Source organism: Dermacentor albipictus, chromosome 5, assembly GCF_038994185.2.
Source record: "Dermacentor albipictus isolate Rhodes 1998 colony chromosome 5, USDA_Dalb.pri_finalv2, whole genome shotgun sequence".
NCBI lineage: Eukaryota > Metazoa > Arthropoda > Arachnida > Ixodida > Ixodidae > Dermacentor > Dermacentor albipictus.
This window is the reverse complement of record NC_091825.1, coordinates 159352624-159360344: the sequence shown is the minus strand read 5'-3', so window position 1 is coordinate 159360344 and position 7721 is coordinate 159352624. Positions and strand designations below refer to the sequence as shown.

General features: G+C 44.9%; 1 long non-coding RNA gene across 1 annotated transcript in view; it reads right to left on the bottom strand.

Moving 5' to 3' along the window:
* Window positions 1-6268, bottom strand: part of LOC135916657 (uncharacterized) — a 124065-nt gene extending 117797 nt beyond the window's left edge. Inside the window, exon 1 of the long non-coding RNA XR_010569017.1 lies at window positions 6054-6268. This is a non-coding gene — a long non-coding RNA (uncharacterized lncRNA). The remainder of the gene's footprint in view (window positions 1-6053) is intronic.
* Window positions 6269-7721: the final 1453 nt, after the last annotated feature.

The window sequence follows — 7721 nt, the reverse complement described above, 5'->3', positions numbered from 1 at the left end:
TTCAAGTTGTCTTGCTTCGTCACTGCTTACATCCAGAATTTCTCTTAAAGTTTTCTTTACGACTGCTGACACTGTTGTTGAATCTAGATTCGATGTTGCCTCATGACTAGAGCCTGCAAAGACGTTAAAGTTGAAACTCAAGTATGCTTGGAAAATAAGCGAATTCCATGTATCTATTAGTGCTCAAATTTTTATCACGGTAAGCAAACTATAAAACGAAACACATGCCAAATAGGCGAATGACTGCTGCTTCATACGCCATTCCTACCTTTGTGTTCTTATTTACTGCTCGAAGGGCTGCGTCATTATCCGTGCGTGAGATCCTGTTTATTGACTAAGATTTGAAGTCCTCAAAAACATTACGAAACGCCTAATTCCTTCTGATAGAGAAAATACATGCATCAACCAATGTCTCAAGGTATTGGCATACATGGATAAAAAATGTGCGTGACTTATTGGGCACACGCAGCTCGACTGTTCAGCGCAAGACTCGTGGTATTGAATAGTAAAGAAGGGGTACCATCCAATCTTATCATCATCGCCCATTAATAAACACCTAACGTGCGTCTCGTCACGTGAATAAGCTACGACGGCACAATACCCCGAGGGACAAGACGATGCGATGAGCGAAAACGAGAAGCGAGCGGTGCATCTCAGGGAACTGCACAACAGAGCAAAAAGAAAAAGAAAGCCCTACGTTAGTAATTCGGCAAGAAACATCTTTCCTATGGGCGAACCTCCGCGAATCTTGAGTGCCAGCTCGCTCGTAAATTTCCGGTGCCTTTCAAAGCGACGGACTCGCAAGCCCTGCCGAGACCTAAGGCTATACGTACGAGTATCGAGCATGGAACGTCGGCGCAGCCTGGGGGGATCGGAAAACGTGGCGCGAAGCAAAGCGCGGTGGAGGCAGAGGAAGAGGCTACGATCGAGAGCCCTAATTATTTGCCGCCTCCGACAGACACCACCATAAATTCCCGACGCCGCGTCTCGCATCACAGAACAGGCCCGAAGGTATACGCTCTCTCTCCATGCATATCCTATTTCTTTATCCCTCACCCGCCTTCGCGTGTCTATCTTCCGCCATAGCGTTCCCAACGCAACCTTATGAGGCTCGCGGCAGTGACGCTTTTCTGTGGCCGTTTCTAAAAGCGCAAGGGACGGAGCAACTGTTTTAAATCCACGCGTCATTCAACGTTCTGTACTTTTTGTCACTAAAACCGCGAGGCGCTGTGGGAGACATAACTTGCGTAGACTGGCCAGGTTAGTTCAGCAAGTGGCGTGTAATGGTAGCCCATAATTAACCGGTACCTTACATCGAGCCTTACATGCAACTGCCTTGACTAGACATATACGAACGTCTATTAGAAACGCATAAAAAAATTGCGGCGAGTGCTTCGTGAATACAGCAACAGAGTGGCTGATTCACGCTCTGCATTTCGCAACACTGTACGTTTCTATTGCGGCAGACATAGCTGCGATTCCTGAACAGTGGAGGTCTTGCCACCGCGACGCTTTCTGCGCTTAAAAACGGATGGGATAGCTGTGCGCTTCTATGCAGGACTAGGCGCCGCGCGAGACCTGGGCGGCTGCGTGGGATCCGTCCGTTCCGATGGTTCGTTTTCGGAGTATGCTCGTGCCCTGCAAGACAGACGAGCACTGGTCACGCAGAGTAATGGTCGGCGGCGGTTGCTCGGAGCGATACGCCTACGCGGGATGAACTTGCCCCGGCAGCGAGTGCGAAGCATTTAATGGGATTTTCCTCCATCATGCTCTTCTGTCGACACTTCATAAAACCGAGACCCTGGAGAGTGCCCGGGGATTACTTCGCTCTGCTCGAAGGTATTTTCGGAATATCGGGTGCATTACGGGCCCCGAGGCTTCTTTCTTTGTTTTTGTTTTCCTGTACCCCCCAACCTGCTTTTATGGCGGCTACGCAGTTAACGCATACGGCTAACACGGACCATGGCGTCACCATGTACCGGATCCGAAAGTAATATTGTAACATCGAGAGGCGCTCCAGTATAGGGCGAGCGGGATTATCCAAAAAGCGTGGGGGGATGTAGGACGATTTTCGTGAGAGGAATGGAGAAAGTTTGTTTAAGCTTACGACTTAATTCGACTGCGCTAAATGAGAGAGATCGTCATGCTAAGCACTTCGTATAGCGAAATATGTTCGACCTGCATCAGTTATTTAATGGTACTACAATATTACATTACGCGGTTACGACGCATTATTGTCAGTATGCTTTCAATGTAAGAACGTTGTATCCTCACCATTCTCCGCCGTAATATTCGAAATAAATATTTAGTGCAGGAGACGGCCTTCTGCTCATACCTCGCCAATTTATTCGAGCTAGACGCGCCCACGAGCACACCCTGCACTTCAGATAGCATAACGTCATCCCGTTAGCCGCAACACGTTTTTTACCTAACTAAAAGCATATTTTGTTTATCAGATTGCACAAGGATGCTCGGCAAAGTCGGACCAGCAACTTAAAGTCAGGTTTCGCATTTTGGGGGTGCAAGGTGAAAGAGCCGCGGCAACCTTCAACCTTGCTGCACCTATAGGGCGGTGCCACGTGAACTACTATATTGCGTGGCTACAGAAGCACCACATATAAGATCATGCCACTCGCGGCTAATCATTAATAGCTTTATGGAACGTGTATAGTGCGCTGTTCTAATTTTCATCTACGGATATGTCTACGTGTTTCTGAAGTTATGAAAACAATTAACGCTAATGCACTTTAGATGGATCTCAAATCACGGCAGCCAAAATGTAATTGCTGTCTGATGGCAAAACCTGTACGCCTGGTTTGGGACATTGAAGGCTGACTCGCTCGTCTTTTGGCCAGCTGACGAGATATTTGCAGCTCTGTCTGGTTCCGCGAGGGCATTCATGTTAACGTGACGGTGAGTAAATGGTTTGCGTTTGTTCAACTCCGTTTATTATAAACACTCCTGCGCAAAGAACGCGAGTAACAATAAGAGGACGTTGCACTTTTCACCCTAGCGGTAAAAAAACCTTACTCGTTGCTTATAGAGGGTGTGCCAAGTAACTTTACCCAAACATTAGAAATATGCAAACGCCACGTAGTTGAACAGAACCAAAGTAACGTTGTTTTCACCACTTGAAGATACTCAGATTATGTTTGAATTAGGCCTAATTACATAACTAGTTTAAAATAATTAATCAACTTCTTATATATTATTATTTGATGAAAAGTGTCAATGAGAAAATTCTAGACCGACATGAAAAACTCCGATGGAACTTTCTGTTGCTCAATACGTGCTACATAAAAGTGTTTTTTTTTTCCGAGCGCGAAAGAAGCCCACGAATACACTCAAGATTGCTGCGCCACTGGTCACTCTAGACACTCAGCGTATATTCGCAGGCTTTTTTCACACTCGGAAAAAAAAAACACTTTTATGTAGCACGTACTGAGCAACAGAAAGCGGCATCGGAGTTTTTCATGTCGGTCTAGAATTTTCTCATTTACACTTTTCATCAAATAATAATATAAAAAGGTACTATATATAGGTATATAAATGCAGGTATATACATGTAGGTATATAAAAAGGTACTCAAGATTGCCGCGTGACTGGCCACACGAGACACTTAGCGTGTATTCGCAGGCTTCTTTCACTCTCGGAAAAACACTTTGGTTCTGTCCTGCTACGTGTCATTTGCATATTTTTAAGGTTTTGCTAACGTTACGTGGGACATCGCGCATACTATATTTTATGATGGAGTAGTTATGGCCCACTTTTCATTGCGCAGTATAACAGAGCAGCCAGCTAAAGACGATGAAGGTCCAATTCTACTTTCAAACCCTTTTTGTTGGTCTCTGCACGATTTTGTAGAATATAGAATAACAAAGGCAGATATAAAGGCGTAACTGGGAGTCATGTAGAACACCGAGTACAAGCAAACATTTTCGACATGGACAAAATGAGCACTGTGTGCGCAAGAGGTTAGAGGGTTGTTCATCGGCTCTATAGGAAGCTTAAATGATCAGCACCATGTGCAAGCAAACTACCAAAGGCCAGTACTGTTCCCTTTATTGTTTATGTAGATATATAATAGCTTTAGTTCAGCGTTCATTGCCTCAGCCTCCGCCATGCTGCAGATTCGCTGTGCCTGGCACTTCGAAGGTCATGCGAAACCTCTATGCTCGCACGAATACTGAAGTACGCCATGAGCACTTAAAAGCAAACTGCATGGTTCATGTGTATTGCAGAATAAGTTTTTTCTTCCTGCTACAGTGTTTATAAAGTTATCAGCACCGCAGTCTTTCCGTATCCCTCTCTCTCTATCTCTCCATCCTAGCCAACGGAACAACTTATCCACCTAGGCGACATATTATTAACCATTTATTGACAAGTGTGGCCTACAGGCAACATAGCAGAAAATAAATGCTTCCTGAATTTAGGTATCGAGCCCGAAGTTTCTGGCTAAATATATCTTGCGTACACTGAATCACAGGCACCAAGCAGCATTTGGCGGTTTAGAGCAGGAACCCATGGCGAGGCAGCAGAAATTCGGCGCGGGACTCACTTTCATTTGAAAGCACGGTCAGAGGAGACAGGCCGATGCAAGATATCCAGCTGCAGTCGTGTAACGCACACGATGTTAAGTAAATGAAATGAACACTTACGCTTCGCATATGAAGGGAACCGTCCGTAGAAATTCCAAATGAAGACCTAAGCGTCTTTGCCCACTTGGAGTTTTCTGACTGGAATAAATTTCCCCCCTATTGCGGACCTGGTTGATTCTATTCCTTTACACCTCCCCCAATATTCGCGCTTTCTTTTCGTTGATTATGCTTACTGTGGATTCGCTTTGCACATTTAAATAGAAAATAAACGGATTTTTTTTCGGGTATTCATATGTGCACTCATTTACGAATTGAAGAGAAGGTTTAGTATGCGTAGTTACAACTGTGCCTTCTTTTCAGTGAGCAGACTCTGACGAGCCAACATTTTATGTTATGATACACTTTACATTTATCAAAGACTATAGGGCACAGATATGCCGTCTACTTTCCAAATGCGATTCATTGTAATTTTTTAGAGTCTGCATAAAATAACTATGTAGCATATTTTGATGAACTCCAATACGTACGACACACAAGGAAATACGGGCACCATTAAAGATTGAGACTTGTCTATCCTCCTTCAAGAGAAGAAACATTCACTGGGTCACTCATTATAAAGGACCAACTAACACCGGCCTCAATCTGAACACATGTTCGGCGGCTCATTATTCGCTGTTTTGAATGGTTGAATTTCTGACCGAAAGCGCGATAGCGCATATAACGAATGAAGGAGCAAATAAATTCCGGGTGGTAATTGGCGATGTCAGCGAGGACTTGCCATTAAAAAACAGATTGTCTATGCAGGATGACTTTAGTAATGACATATTTTCGACAAAATAGCAAAAGAAGCAAACGACCCCTCCAGTGTTATTAAGGCATGCTATATACCATGGCGGCAGTGCAAAAGTGCATGGAATGCGACCAGATTTCTGCAAGGTCTATAAGTACCAGCCACAGTTAGAAACCCATGAAATGTGCGGGAAGTATAGCAAGAAATCGATCATACTGGACTCATTCAGGCAGATCGAAAAAGCAGCTAAATAAACCGACGACATATTAAATTCTGGTCCTCAGTCGCATGAGCCAAACTTCTCGCAAGGTTTTATCGGGTGGGTGGTGTTCAGCACCAGCATCGACCAAGGGAGAATGCAACGGTCACCTGGAGCCACAGCTTTGTCCCGAATGTCGTGCATAAATGAAAGTGGCCCCGCTATAGTAGAAATGGAACCACGCCTTCGCCGCCGAGCCAACCGTCGACGTGCGGAGACGAGCAATGAGTCTAAAAGGAAGAGTCTGCCCACGGCACAGACGCGACACGGGCACTCGCAAACGGTTCAAGGTCATTAAGCATTCTGTCTGCGTGCGCAAAAAGCAAAACCCCAGTTATAATTACGCCCGCTTATTGATGGTACACGGACGAAACCGCGTGCTGACCGGTGCGGACGAAACACTCACTTGGCTCGTAATGTGAAGGTGGTTTTGCCAATTGCTCTTCTGTTTTCTAGATGCTTCCACGCACTCAAGAAACCAGTTTGTGTTGAAGCTTGTAGTCGTGCGACACCTGCGTCTGCTCCGGTGTCTGGTACTTGGTGACACTATAGCACCTTAATCAGATCGACGCCATGTTCGATCGAGGTCGCTTCTGCTCTCCGTGATACAAAAGGATCACTTCAAAACGATTCTTCAAACTGGTTTCAAGATGCCTGATTCAAGCGCGTAAACTCGAATCTAGCGCAAGCGCGTATACACCTACCCACCCAACCATGCATGTATGTGTGCGTGCATGTCTGTATGTGCGTGCATGTGCGCATGCTCGTGTATGTATGCGCGTAGCCAGAAAGAAATACTGCACTCACTGAAAAGCTACTCCCCTAAAACTGCCGTTAGTAGTTTAATTTACGTTGATCGCACAAGTTTCTTGGTGAATCTGATCACAGCAAAACTTCCTTAATTAAAGTACAATGAACACTCTGACAGAAAAAAAAACGAATTTTGTTATGCAATACCTAAGCGCTGCAAGGCGACAGTCAATATTAAATTTACTTTATTGTGGCCATCTGCAGGGACTCAGCGAGCGTCGAGTGTCACGTGTCACAGCTCACGAAGGCTGATGAGGGCAACGCCCAATTTGCCAGCTTGATGAGATGGCATGCTGATTCTCGTTCTTTTTTTACTTTAACCGTGCATGTGCTGTATCGCAAAAACACCGGATGGTCACGCTTGGTGTGCGCAGGGAAATATCGACCACATTTATTCACGTCACGAAACTAACGACGAACGCGTGCGCAATGGGATCGCGATGATTATCCGCAGTCGATCGTCGGGACCACGTTATTAACTACATGGTGCTTCAATTACTGGGCGTCGCGGCAGTGCTCTTTTCAGGAGATTCTTCATATGTACGCCGACTTTCTGGATTGAGGGAGAATAAGCTTGCCACTAAAGTTACATCGCGACAATTTTATTTATTTTCGAGTTTTTTTTTCTTTTTCTTTTGTCGTTTACGCAATAAGTTATTCAGGCTTAATTTTGACCGTTCACCCTCTCAGTAACGGAAATATTCTGTCATTCGAGCCGACAATTCCTTCCCATTGCCTGTTAGCGTAAGCTGTCGAAATCCTCTTTTTTTTTTTTTTCACAGGAAGCTATTCGGGTAGCGTACAAACTAGACAAGCGCCCACAGAAAGATGGAGGCGTGAAAGTGAGCCACAATGGCTGAACAAGAAATACCACCCTGGAGGCAGCGTTTCGATGAGGATGAAGAGAATTACCCTTGACAAAACACTCACTTGAGGTATGTCATTTATTCGATCACTGTTGTTCAAGTTGTTTAACACCAAGCGAAACAATATTTACTAAACACGGGCTTGCCCCACCCATCGCGCGAGGCGTCATACGACCTAGCCATTGTGGTGTTCCAAGATGAACCAGCTGCTATAGTGTGCATTTAAATACCGCAATACTATCTGTAGGATGTCGCGCTTTTAAGCCACCTTATAGAGATGGAGAATCTTGTTTTATGCTCGGATATTGTTCTTGTTTTCTTTTTTTTTTCGTTAAGACGTCGACCTCGAATCAGCAAATAAAGAATGGTATTTGGGACGTCATGAAGTGGTTTTATTT